This window comes from Haematobia irritans, chromosome 5, assembly GCF_050003625.1.
Source record: "Haematobia irritans isolate KBUSLIRL chromosome 5, ASM5000362v1, whole genome shotgun sequence".
In the NCBI taxonomy this organism is placed as follows: Eukaryota; Metazoa; Arthropoda; class Insecta; order Diptera; family Muscidae; genus Haematobia; species Haematobia irritans.
Window position 1 is genome coordinate 62,457,429 of NC_134401.1, and position 13,077 is coordinate 62,470,505.

At 34.8% G+C, this 13,077-nt stretch overlaps 1 long non-coding RNA gene across 1 annotated transcript; it reads right to left on the bottom strand.

Annotated features, from left to right (window-relative positions):
* Positions 1-240: 240 nt before the first annotated feature.
* Positions 241-900, bottom strand: LOC142241844 (uncharacterized). Its single transcript, XR_012723840.1, has 3 exons — positions 588-900; positions 440-494; positions 241-367 (listed from the first exon to the last, which is right to left on the bottom strand). It is a non-coding gene; the product is annotated as an uncharacterized LOC142241844 (long non-coding RNA).
* Positions 901-13,077: the final 12,177 nt, after the last annotated feature.

Genomic DNA, 13,077 nt, shown 5'->3' on the forward strand with positions numbered 1-13,077 from the left:
TTCCGCACATTGAAATCGTCTATTAAAATTTGAACCAATCATAGACAAAAATAATGGGAAAGCAATGTAATATTTGGTATTATATTGATGATACTTTGCAAATTCTAAAAATAGAAAAAATATATAAATGGGAAATACATATTTTTATTATTTTCGGATATTTTTCATATTTTTAAATCAAAAAGAAAGAACTTTTTTCCCATTACACAATTCAGCTCATTAGTTTATATATTAGATATACTGCTCTCTACTTGGGTTCAAACTGAAAAAGGCAGGTAAAACAAAAATACAATTTAATGCCAACGCCACTTCGCAACTTCAAGGTGAATCTTCCAACAAACCCATACCGCTCTTGGTTTTAAGAAAACTAGTAGTGAAAAAAATATAATTTTAAAAGATCAATACGGTACCCACTTTTTTGTTGCAAACATGTTCTTACATATTTGATAAAATGATGGAGTTGATTGGTCAATTTCACGAAATAAAATTGGTTACTAAAAGATATGAATAAAAAATATATTATTTTAGTCCGTTTAATGTAAACAGGCTTCAATGGAAAACGGTATTCACATTTCACAATTTCTTACCTTCAATAAACGTAGATTGTTTTCCATTTTTACAATACCACAAAACACAAACACAGGTAATTTCAAATGCGTTCTCTCATATATTTTTTCAAACCTTTACCACGTGGCCATTTGTTGTTGCACACTTTATTTATTTCAACCCTTTGCTATGATTTGTTGTTGCGTTCAAAATATTTATGTACACATTTTCAATGCAGCAGACAGAATGTCGCCAATCATGTTTTTCAATTTACGCGAAAAACAAAAACCCAACCGTTCGTTACAAGTTACTTCTACAGACTGATCTCTCCATCATACATTGTTGAATAAATACCCATTCTCTTGTTCTCTTTTCGCTCTTTCCATTGCTCAAAATTATTAAATTTCAATCACAAAGGTGATTGGATCAATCACATGTGTAATTGGAAACGGAAAAATTTTCAATCACGTTTGTAATTGAAAATTATTTCCGAATTGATTAACAAATTGATTGAATCAATTAATATTTTAATTGGAAACGTAACAAATATCAATCATTTTTTTAATTGGGTTTTATTCGGATTTGATTAAATAATTAATTGAATCAATTAACATATTAATTGAATCCGTTTCCAAATTCAATTAAGTGTTTAATTGATAAAATGTTGGTGATAATTTTTTGTGTGTATACACAATTTTGTCTAAATCGATTCAGATTCAAATTCATGCATATGGGAATATAAACCTTTATATAGCTCGCAAAAAATTTAAAGGATTTGTGAGAAAGATACTGTGTGTTTTACCTTTTTGAAAAAAAAAACAATTTACCCATTAAAAATAAGAAAAAAAACGAGTTATAAATAATTGAATTAAAAGAACTTCCTGTGTGGTTTAAATAATGAACTTTTTTGTTTTTGAAGATGTGCCTTTGGAAGAACTTCCAAATTTTTTTGCTGGGAAAACAACCATATGCCATAATGACATTTAAACAGTTTCTGCTCGTTATTCCGATGAAAACACTTTGCAGTGGCAGTGACTACATTATTGTGGCTCTTGTTTTCATGCCGGTTTTGTTTGCCCCCGAACGAATGTAGTCACCACAGTTTTTGACTTCTCTTTATTTCATCTTCAAGTCAACCTAGAATGTTATGGCGTTATGGTCCGTCTCTATGATGGGGAGTCGCCATGACATTTGGTTGTTGGTAGACTGATGGATGGGTGGATGGATAGCTGGATGGAAAAATGATGTGCGGCTCAATTCTTGTATTTCTGCATCTGCAGAAGGAGTTCACCACATCACAGTGGCGGTGTGGGTGACAGTGACTGCTGATGCTGAGGCTGCTGTGAAATGCGTCTTTTTGACACTTTACAACAAATTACAACAATTTAACATTTCCATTTATCCATATATGAGATGGTGTTTGTGGTGTGAATGTTTAATTCCTATGGTCCACATATTTGCTTCAATCACGTAACACCCCTCCTCCCATATACTTCAAGCAACAATGACAAAAAAAAAAAAACATCAATGAACAACAGTTTACAAATGCCTTTTTATTGTCCCAGATCATAACTTCATTTTCGGACAACATTTATGATGATATTTAATAATGGGTGAATGGATAAATGTGGCGCTTGCATTCCAAGTCTACATCTGAATGGAAATTCGACCTAAAATCCATCCCACAAAGAATCTGCAACAGCTTTCGAAATGAACGCTTGAAGTTGATTCGGATGTTTTATGCCCACTAGAACATCAATTTGGGCATGAACATATCTCAAGTGCAGCATTTAATAGTTTGAAATTCCCTATGGCCCATATTGAAGATAATTTCCGTTGCACTGTGACTGCCTTGTAAATGACGCGATAGATAATTTCCGAAGGCATTGTTTAATACGGAAATGGTGTTTGTTCAATAATGATTCATTTCAATGATATAAATTGAGAATGTGAAGTTTTCGATGAATGTCCGGGATAATTTGATTTTTATACAGTGGGACATGTTTAGAACAAACGACGTTTAAAATTAGCCAGCAATTTGCCTGGAATTTTCTTAGAGGATCAGATTAATATTAGTCTCCAGGGCTCTGAAAACTCCAGATTAAATCGGATCAGACACTACCGAAATAATGTATCGATATGACCTTAGATCGAGTATACTAACGTCTCACATGAAGATATTCATACGGGTGAAGTACACTCAAAAATGTTTACTTGAATCCGCAAATCTTAACCCTCCCTTAAAAATGTTGGTGTTGACTCTTAGTCCAAGATGCCGAATCTTCAAGATAAAGACATTTTTCCGGGGGCTATATAGGCTACAGATCTCGTTTATCGAATTTTTTACCTTTGCGATTTATTAACAAAGCTATTCATATACGAAAAAATTGCAACTAATAACGGACAAAATTTCAAAACATCAAACCAAAGATGCAAAATTTTCTATACTGATGGTTCCAAATTGGATGGACAAGTGGATTTCGGAGTATATTCTAAAGATCTGGACCTTTGAATAGCGAAAAGATTACCTAATCACTTTAGTGTTTTTCAGGCTGAAATATTAGCAATACTCGTAAGAGAGGTGGCGATTTGGCAGAGAAGTACTGTTCCAAAAAATGTTGGCATTAATATATATACAGGCCATCGACTGCCGCAAATCTCTCAATGAGATAGCTGAGCAGTACAATATTCACCTAATGTGGGTGCCTGGCCATAGGAACATACCGGGGAACTGCGAAGCGGATGAGTTGGTAAGGCTAGGGACTACCTTACATATTCAAGGAGAACTAGAATCTGTTGGTATGACCCCGGCTACCTGCAAGCTCATACTGCGTGAGAAGGCTGTTAAGATGGCAAATGTTCGATGGAAGAATTGCAAGGGTTATAACGACACCAAGAAAATATGGCCCCATTTAAACTTAAACCGCACCCTAGATATGCTAGTGTTCTCGAGACGTCAGATATCACTCCTGATATCTGCTATAACGGGTCGCTGCCTAATAGGCGATTTTGCAAAAACTATTGGCGCGAAGTATAATGACTATTGTATGAGCTGTCATGATGCGGAGGAAAAGGAATCAATTAAACACCTCTTGTGTGAGTGCCCTGCATTTTGTGTAAGGAAATTTTAGGGGCATATAGCTTTAGATTACTGGCGGACCTGGAAAACGTTAACTTAAGCAGTCTGCTAATATTTTTGGAACATTCTGGTTGGTTCAACAGAAGAAAATAATCGGGAAGGTTCAGTGGTTAAAACTAGAAGTGTCCATATCGAATATCTAATAATAGTGCCCATATCTAATAGTTAACGTGGTATCACAATGGACTGAACAGTCTAAGTGAGCCTGAATCTTAATCGGGCTGCCACTTTAACCTAAGCTAACCTATACAGACGTAACAAGTTGGCTGATAAGTCTCCGGTCTACCAAAGAAAACACACATTTTTTTTGTCAAAATTCGTTTTTATTATTCAACATAGTTTCCTTCAAGAGCGATACAACGATTATAACGACCTTCCAATTTATATAATAAGTTTGTCATTCCGTTTGTAACACACCGAAATATCGATTTCCGACCATATAAAGTATATATATTCTTGATCAGGGAGAAATTCTAAGACGATATAGTCATGTCCGTCTGTCTGTCTGTTGTAATCACGCTACAGTCTTCAATAATAAAGCAATCGTGCTTAAATTTCGCACAAACTCGTCTTTTGTCTGCAGGCAGGTCAAGTTCGAAGATGGGCTATATCGGTCCAGGTTTTGATATAGTCCCCACATAAACCGACCTCCCGATTTGGGGTCTTGGGCTTATAAAAACCTTAGTTTCTATCCAATTTGCCAGAAATTGGAAATCTAGAGGTATTTTATGACCACAAAAAGGTGTGCCAAAAATGGTGAGTATCGGTCCATGTTTTGATATAGCCCCCATATAGACCGATCTCCCGATTATATTTCTAGGGCTTCTAGAATCGATAGTTTCTATTCAATTCGCCTGAAATTGGAAATCTAGAGGTATTTTAGCACCATAAAGAGGTCTGCCAAAAATGGTGACTATCGATTGATGATTAGGTATAGCCCCCATATAGACCGATTTCGCGATTTTACTTCTTGGGCTTCTAGAATCCGTACTTATTATCCAATTTGGTTGAAATTTGAAATCTAGAGGTATTTTAGAACCATAAAGAGGTGTGCCAAAAATGGTGAGTATCGGTCCAGGTTTTGGTATATCCTCCATATAGACCGATCTCCCGATTTGGGGTCTTGGGCTTATAGAATCCGTAGTTTTTATCCAATTTGCCTGAAATTGGAAATCTAGAGGTATTTTAGAACAATAAAGAGGTGTGACGAAAATGGTGAGTATCGGACCATGTTTTTGTATAGCCCCCATATAAACCGATCTCCAGATTTTATTCTTGGGCTTATAGAAACCGTAGTTTTTATCCAACTTGCCTCAAATTGGAAATCTAGAGGTATTTTAGGACCATAAAAAGGTATGCCGAAAATGGTGAGTATAGGTCCATGCTTTGATATAGCCATCAGATAGACCGATCACCCGATATTACTTTTTGGGCTTCTAGAAACCGTAATTGTTGTCCACTTTGCCTGAAATCGAAAATCTGGAAGTTTTTAGGAATACAAACAGGTGTGCAAGAAATGCTTTTATTTTTTAGGCTTCTAGAATACGTAGTTTTTATCCAATTCGCCTGAAATGAGAAATCTACAGGCATTTTAGGACCTTAAATATGAGAGCCGAAAATGGCGTGTATTGGTCCATGTTTTGGTTTATCTCCCAAATAGACCCATCTCCCGATTTTATTTCTTGGGCTTTTAGAAACCATAGTTTTTATCAAATTTGCATGAAATTTTAAATCTAGAAGTATTTTAGGAACATAAAGAAGTGTGCCGAAAATGGTGAATATCGGTCCATGTGCATTGATAATGGGAGCCACCGTGGTGCAATGGTTAGCATGCCCGCCTTGCATACACAAGGTCGTGGGTTCGATTCCTGCTACGACCGAACATCAAAAATTTTTTCAGCGGTGGATTATCCCACCTCAGTAATGCAGGTGACATTTCTGAGGGGTTCAAAGCTTCTCTAAGTGGTTTCACTGGAATGTGGAACGCCGTTCGGACTCGGCTATAAAAAGGAGGTCCCTTGTCATTGAGCTTAACATGGAATCGGGCAGCACTCAGTGATATGAGAGAAGTTCACCACTGTGGTATCACAATGGACTGAATAGTCTAAGTGAGCCTGATACATCGGGCTGCCACATAACCTAACCTAACCTATTGATAATGAAAATTACTTGAATCTGAATTATAGTTTCCAGATTTTACTTCTGGTAATCATTTAAATAATGGGGGTAAAAATCTACAGATATTAGATTTTAAATCAAGGCGTTATTTCATTTTCAATTCATTTTCTTGCACACTTGCACACGATGTTTATGATTCCTCTAAAACTCAAACAAATATGGTTCTTATAAATCCAGAATCTGATCTAGTCTTCATAGGTAAAATCTTTGAATTTATCTTCGGGAAGTGTACTGGTTGAACTGATTTGCTTGTCAAAAAATCCCCCTGAAATGTTCACAGGAAACTATAATATTTGATTCATGGTGGTGGGTATTTAAAATTCGGCCCGGCCGAACTTACTGCTTTATATACTTGTTTGATACTCTTTCGGTTTTGCCTCAAAATAGGCCTCAGTTTCGGCGATCACCTCTTCATTGCAGCCAAATTTTTTCCCTGCGAGCATCCTTTTGAGGTCTGCGGACAAGAAAAAGTCGCTGGGGGCCAGATCTGGAGAATACGGTTAGTGGGGAAGAATTCGAAGCCCAATTTATGAATTTTTGCCATCGTTCTCAATGACTTGTGGCACGGTGCGTTGTCTTGGTGGAACAAAACTTTTCTTCTTCATATGGGGCCGTTTTGTCGCGATTTCGACCTTCAAACGCTCCAATAACGCAATATAATAGTCACTGTTGATGGTTTTTCCCTTCTCAAGATAATCGATAAAAATTATTCCATGCGCATTCCAAAAAACAGAGACTATTACTTTGCCAGCGGACTTTTGAGTCTTTCCACGCTTCGGAGACGGTTCACCGGTCGCTGTCCACTCAGCCGACTGTCGATTGGACTCAGGAGTGTAGTGATGGAGCCATGTTTCATCCATTGTCACATATCGACGGAAAAACTCGGATGTATTACGAGTTAACAGCTGCAAACACCGCTCAGAATCATCAACACGTTGTTGGTTTTGGTCAAATGTGAGCTCGCGCGGCACCCATTTTGCACAGAGCTTCCGCATATCCAAATATTGATGAATGATATGACCAACACGTTCCTTTGATATCTTTAAGGCCTCTGCTATCTCGATCAACTTCATTTTACGGTCATTCAAAATCATTTAGTGGATTTTTTTGATGTTTTCGTCGGTAAGCAGCTATTTCGGGCGTCCACTGCGTTCACCGTCCTCCGTGCTCATTTCACCATGCTTGAATTTTGCATACCAATCGATTATTGTTGATTTCCCTGGGGCAGAGTCCAGAAACTCATTATCGAGCTAAGTTTTTGCTTCCACCGTATTTTTCCCCTTCAGAAAACAGTATTTTATCAAAACACGAAATTCCTTTTTTTAAATTTTTTTCACAATAACAAAAGTTGCTTCACAAAAGACGCTCTATCTTACAAACTAATTGACTTACAGATGTCAAATTTTGACACGAAACAGTTGAAGGTTGGTACTATATAAAAATATATATGCATTTAATATTAGCGACGCCATCTATGTGTCAGACCGGGGACTTACCAGCCAACCTGTTACGTGAGGAGCTTTAGTAATATATTACAAAACGAGAATGAAAATTCGATCATTTTAATTTTATTGAAAGGTGCCTAAAAATGTCTTTATTTTAAAGAAGCCGCGTTTTAGGCTCGGAATTAATACTAAAATTCTTTAGGGAAGGTAAACACCTTTGGGTCTGAGTATTTTTTTTTTTTTGATGCAAAGTGGCTCAAGAAATTCAGGGGACACGATTGTATGGGTGTCTAAATATCTGTATGTATTTGACTAAACAACATTTACGCAAACATAAAATTTTTTAATAAACAAGTTTTCTGGTCATAAAATTGTAATATTTTTATAGAGATAAAAAACGATTTGTATGCTTACAGTAATCAAAGCAGAATTCGTTACCAGAGCCAAGCAAATATTTTTAACTCGTGCTGGACATATAACATGACGAAAGAATGTTTTCCAAAAACTCTATCCAGTTAAATACCCACCAGAAAACTGAAAAAATGCTTGCTCATACCAACGGTGTTGTCTTTACACTGAAATATATATTTATGTGGTATTAAAAATTACGCAACCTAAATTTTACGATGCGCAATTCACAAAGTATTAAGGACAAACTTCTTTAAAACAATGAAATTTTGATTAAAATAAAATTTGTTATCTTTGGATCAAACCTTTTTTTATTAAATTGCGTCACTCAGTTAAAGCCGAATGTTTTTGAACCAAGGCAAATGTTCCTTAAAGTAAAAAAACACATTTTTGATTTAAAGAAATCGTCCCTAAATTAACTGGAATATTGAATCTTTAAATTTAAGATAAAAACGCTCCGAATATAGGCAAAGAGTTTTTTGACGATTTAGTATCATTGGTTTTAAGTTCTTTTGGAATTAAAAAACAAAAAACATTATTACTTTGAAGTATCTGTTATAGTTTGGGTTTTGAAACTGGCATTTGTTTGTACTTTGAATAGCTTTATTAACACACCGCGAAAAATGAAAATTCGATAAATGAGATTTGTATCCTAATTTACATTTTATTGATCCTATATATAAAGAGAGATAGGTCACTAAGAAGGTATTGATTTTAAAGAAGCCCCATATTATTTTACAGAAATCCTTAAGGGAATTGAAAATCTTTGGATCCAAGTAAACTTTTTTTGAGTGTAGCAAAAGAAAGTCGACAATAGTCAAACACAATTTTCTTTCATGGAAAGATACCAATACTTAAGCCGAATCACCTAAGTATAAGGACAAAACAACTTCATTGAAAAGTTTTTCGACTTTTGGACGATAGGAAAAAAACTTTATATCAGAGAAATGCGTCCTTTATGTTAAGTAAAATTCGCATTCGTAATTTAAGAACAGGAAATCTTCGGCCTCAGGACAATATTTTCTTCAGTGTATGAACATTCTTTATATAGTCGAAAATGCATATTTCGATGTGTTGGCAGCGGACTCTGAAAATAATATTGCCCTAATATGAAAGATTTTGCGACCTAAATTTTAGGAAGCGCAATTTACACATATTGAGGACAAATTTCTTAAAAGTAATGATTTTTATAATCTTTGCTTTACAAAAGGCCTTTCGTTGAATGTAATGCACGAATTTTGGAAATTTGCGTCCCTCCGTTAAAATCGCATGTCTTTGAACTAAAAAAAAAATTCTTTAAATGCTTCAGTTATAGGCTAAGACTTATTTTTAGGATTTTACATATTTGGTTTAATGTGGTTTTGTAATTAAGAAAACATTTTATACATATTTCAGACTCAATTAGACTATTCAGTCCATTGTGATACCACGGTGGTGAATTTCTCTGTTATCACTGTGTGAACTCACCGTGGAAGAAAATGTAGGTTTATTTTAGAAAATTTTAACTGAAATAGTTTTCTAATTGCAACATGTTACAAATAAGTTAATACTTTTTGTCTAATTGAAGAAAATTTTTTAAAAATAATTAATTTTTTTCTGTTATTTAAGAAAATTTCATATGTTGAAAGAAAAAATTGGATTTAAAAATTTTTAAAAAGTCTTTAGCGCTGTACGAAGTTCGAGACAGGTACAATTTTAGTAAAATTTACTCATTTGAGAGACTTATGAACTCAATTTAAGCAAACTTCTGCCATTTTAGGAAAATATGAACTATTTTATTTTTTAGTAAAATTGTGCACTATATTCGTATACAACTTTTTTTCTTATTTTTAGTTCACGTCATTAAAGTTAGCAAAAAATTATTCCAGTAAGGGACATTTACTCATATTGTGAACAATTTTACTAAAATCAACTAATCTTCATAAACTAAAATAAAGTTCAGTTGGCATTAGAGCCCCTTTTTTTCAATAATGACATTTGTTCGTACGTGAATAGCTTTATTAATATAGCACAAAAAGGAATGAAAATTCGATAAATAAGCTCTATATCCTAATTTTAATTTGAATAAATGTCGTTAGATTGAAGAAGCCGGATCTTTTGCTCTAGATCAATATCAAAATCGTTAACCCTCTAATGCCCCAATTTGTTTGCCAGCTGATTAAATTTTCAATGTTAACGACACGAAAGCAAGAAAACTAAACAAGAAAAATGTATACGGTAAAATTCAGTATATGCTGCAAAGCCTCTTGAACAGTTTTAACTAAGTTTTCTTTTTATTTTACCCATTTTTGTTCTCTTAAGGTGTGTTTTACTAAAACCTTCCTTATTAAATGAAGACCGCCTAAAGGCAGGCTTGGGCATTAGAGGGTTAAGGGAAGGCCAAAACCTTTGGATCTAAGTAAACATTTTTTTGAGTGTAATGACAAATTTGTAATAATCCTAGGGTGGTTAGTATAAAATTAAGTAATCTATAAGACTGAATTATAAACTTAAACACACTGAAAAAATATTGTCGTGAGGCCAAAGATTTCATGTCCTTAAAATACGAATGCAAATTTTGCTTAGCATAAAAGACGCATTTCTCTAATATAAAGTTTTTTTCTTTGTCCAAAAGTCTATAAACTTTTCAACGAAGTCGTATTGTCCATATAATTAAGTGATTTGACTTAAAAATGGGTATCGTAACATGAAAGAAAATTTTTTTTGGGGTAAGGTCAAATTGACTTTAAAAATTCAGAAAAATTCTTTAAAATTAATGAAATTGTCTTTAAATTTGTTGTCTTTTTGCATCTTGACTACAAAGCAAAAAAACCTTCAAAATTAGGACATGTTTTTCAACACTTTATTTTAAAGACGTTTTTTACTTGAAACGTAGCATAATTTCTACTGGAAGTCGAGTCTGAATTTGGAAAATAAAGTTGTCGTTAACTCGTTTTTAAAGGACTTAGATAGCATATGAAAAAAAAGCTGAAAAATGAAAAATTAAAATTTGCTTCCTAAAAGCAAGAACACAAAACCTAAATTTAAAAGAGAATTGTGTCTTAAAAGCATCCTTACTTGTATTCTCCACTTCTTCGGCTCGTTATCAATAGGTCAGAAAAGTTTCTGACCGAGAATGGAAATTCCTATATGTTTTTTTTTTTTGTGGAGCCACCGTGGTGCATGGTTAGCATGCCCGCCTTGCATACACCAGGTCGTGGGTTCGATTCCTGCTACGACCGAACACCAAAAAGTTTTTCAGCGGTGGATTATCCCACCTCAGTAATGCTGGTGACATTTCTGATGGTTTCAAAGCTTCTCTAAGTGGTTTCACTGGAATGTGGAACGCCGTTCGGACTCGGCTATAAAAAGGAGGTCCCTTGTCATTGAGCTTAACATGGAATCGGGCAGCACTCAGTGATAAGAGAGTGGTATCACAATGGACTGAATAGTCTAAGTGAGCCTGATACATCGGGCTGCCACATAACCTAACCTAACCTAACCTAACCTATATGTTTTTTCCAGTAGAAATTGGCAGATGAGAAATAAATTTCGTATGAACTCATGGTCACTTGTTTCATAATCCAAACACTAAAGTTTACTGTGCAGGGTTTTTATTAAAAATACATTCGCCTCTTGGGGACCCCACTCATTAAATTGTATGCCTTTGAGGGCTTGTGTAAGCGTGCGATGTGGTTGGTGAATAATGCGGACGACGTTATTGCTGGTAGAATTGCTATTGTGACAATTGTACAAAATTTTAAAACATTTATCATCAGCCTCATCGTCGTCATAATAATAATTTAAATGTTTGTGGTTGGCCAGTTATTTCGGTTGCTCGAATATTCTTCGATGATGTCTTTGTGCAATATCCATCCCAACCAACATCAACTTGATGTTGTTGCAATGTTAACATATGTTTTTGTGGTTTTATTTCGAAAGGAGGACGGTCGAGCGATGTGACTAACGATGTAAAATGCACAGCTTAAGCACTTTCTCACTTATGCGATATTAAATGAACGATGCACAGTAGTTGCGAAAATGATGTTGACAATGCCATGCCACTGTTTGTTGTGCAACAAAATGCCAAATTTTTAAGAGTTTTGTGTTACCTTTTCTGCGTTGTGCCCCATTTTAATTAATTTCTTCGGTCCTGTAAATTTTGTACTTAAATTTCGTTGAGATTACTATTGATATTATTCTTTTGGCTTGAGAAAAATCGCACTTTTTTAACTTGAGGGAGCCACCGTGGTGGAATGGTTAGCATGTCCGTCCTGCATACACAAGGTCGTGGGTTCGATTCCTGCTTCGACCGAACACCAAAAAGTTTATCAGCTGTGGATTATCCGACCTTAGTAATGCAGATGACATTTCTGAGTGTTTTAAAGTCTCTCTAAGTGTTTTCACTGCAATGTGGAACGCCGTTCGGAATCGGCAATAAAAGTGAGGTCCCTTGTCATTGAGCTTAACATGGAATCGGTCAGTACTCAGTGCAATCTTCAACGTTGAATTGTTGTGACGTTACCACTCTGAATTATTGCGAATTGGCCCGCTTCGAGAATAGAGTATTCTTCCACTGGTATTACAAATTTTAGGTTAATGTACACTACACGCAGAGAAGAAACATGATTGCCACAATCATATTCGAAGAGCAAAATAATATGATAGCAGCTATTTTTGCGGCGACCATGCAACATTTTAACCTGCAACCATGTTGGCTCAGTGAACATGGTTCTAAGAAAAATACAATTGTCCTCATCTAAAATGTTATTATATTGATAAAAAGAATTTTGTTTCCATTAAAAGACAATGGTCACGATCTAAAATGTTATGTTATTCGTCAAAAATGTTTTTCTTCTAGTTAAAAGAACATGGTCACAACCTAAAATGTTTTGATTTTTATGAAAAAACTTTTTTCGTCGTCGAAAAAAGGACGCCACTTGAGAAATGAAAACACAAAATCAACTTTATTTATTTGTTTTTATTTATTTATAAACTAATTCATTGTTTATTTGTATTTATAATGTCGTGCAAGCAAACTTCACATATTTTTACACACTCTAGTTTGGTTCAATTTCAACAATAAGTAATCATTCCATATTTACTTCGTGCCCATCAAATGTACAAACGCAGACATCATGTAACTGCAAATAAAAATAAATTACACCATATATCAAAATGCAGAACAAAAACCAGGTATATTTTTTCAATTACACTTTCCTTTTTGGTATTCACATAAAACCACGTGCCATTTCTGAATAAATAAATTAACACAAAACACAATAATTCCGTATTCTCCGTCCATTCCAAGAAACAATCAACACACGACTGACGCGCAAAATGAAAATCGTGTGTACCTGCTCAATGTTTTTATAAAATTCT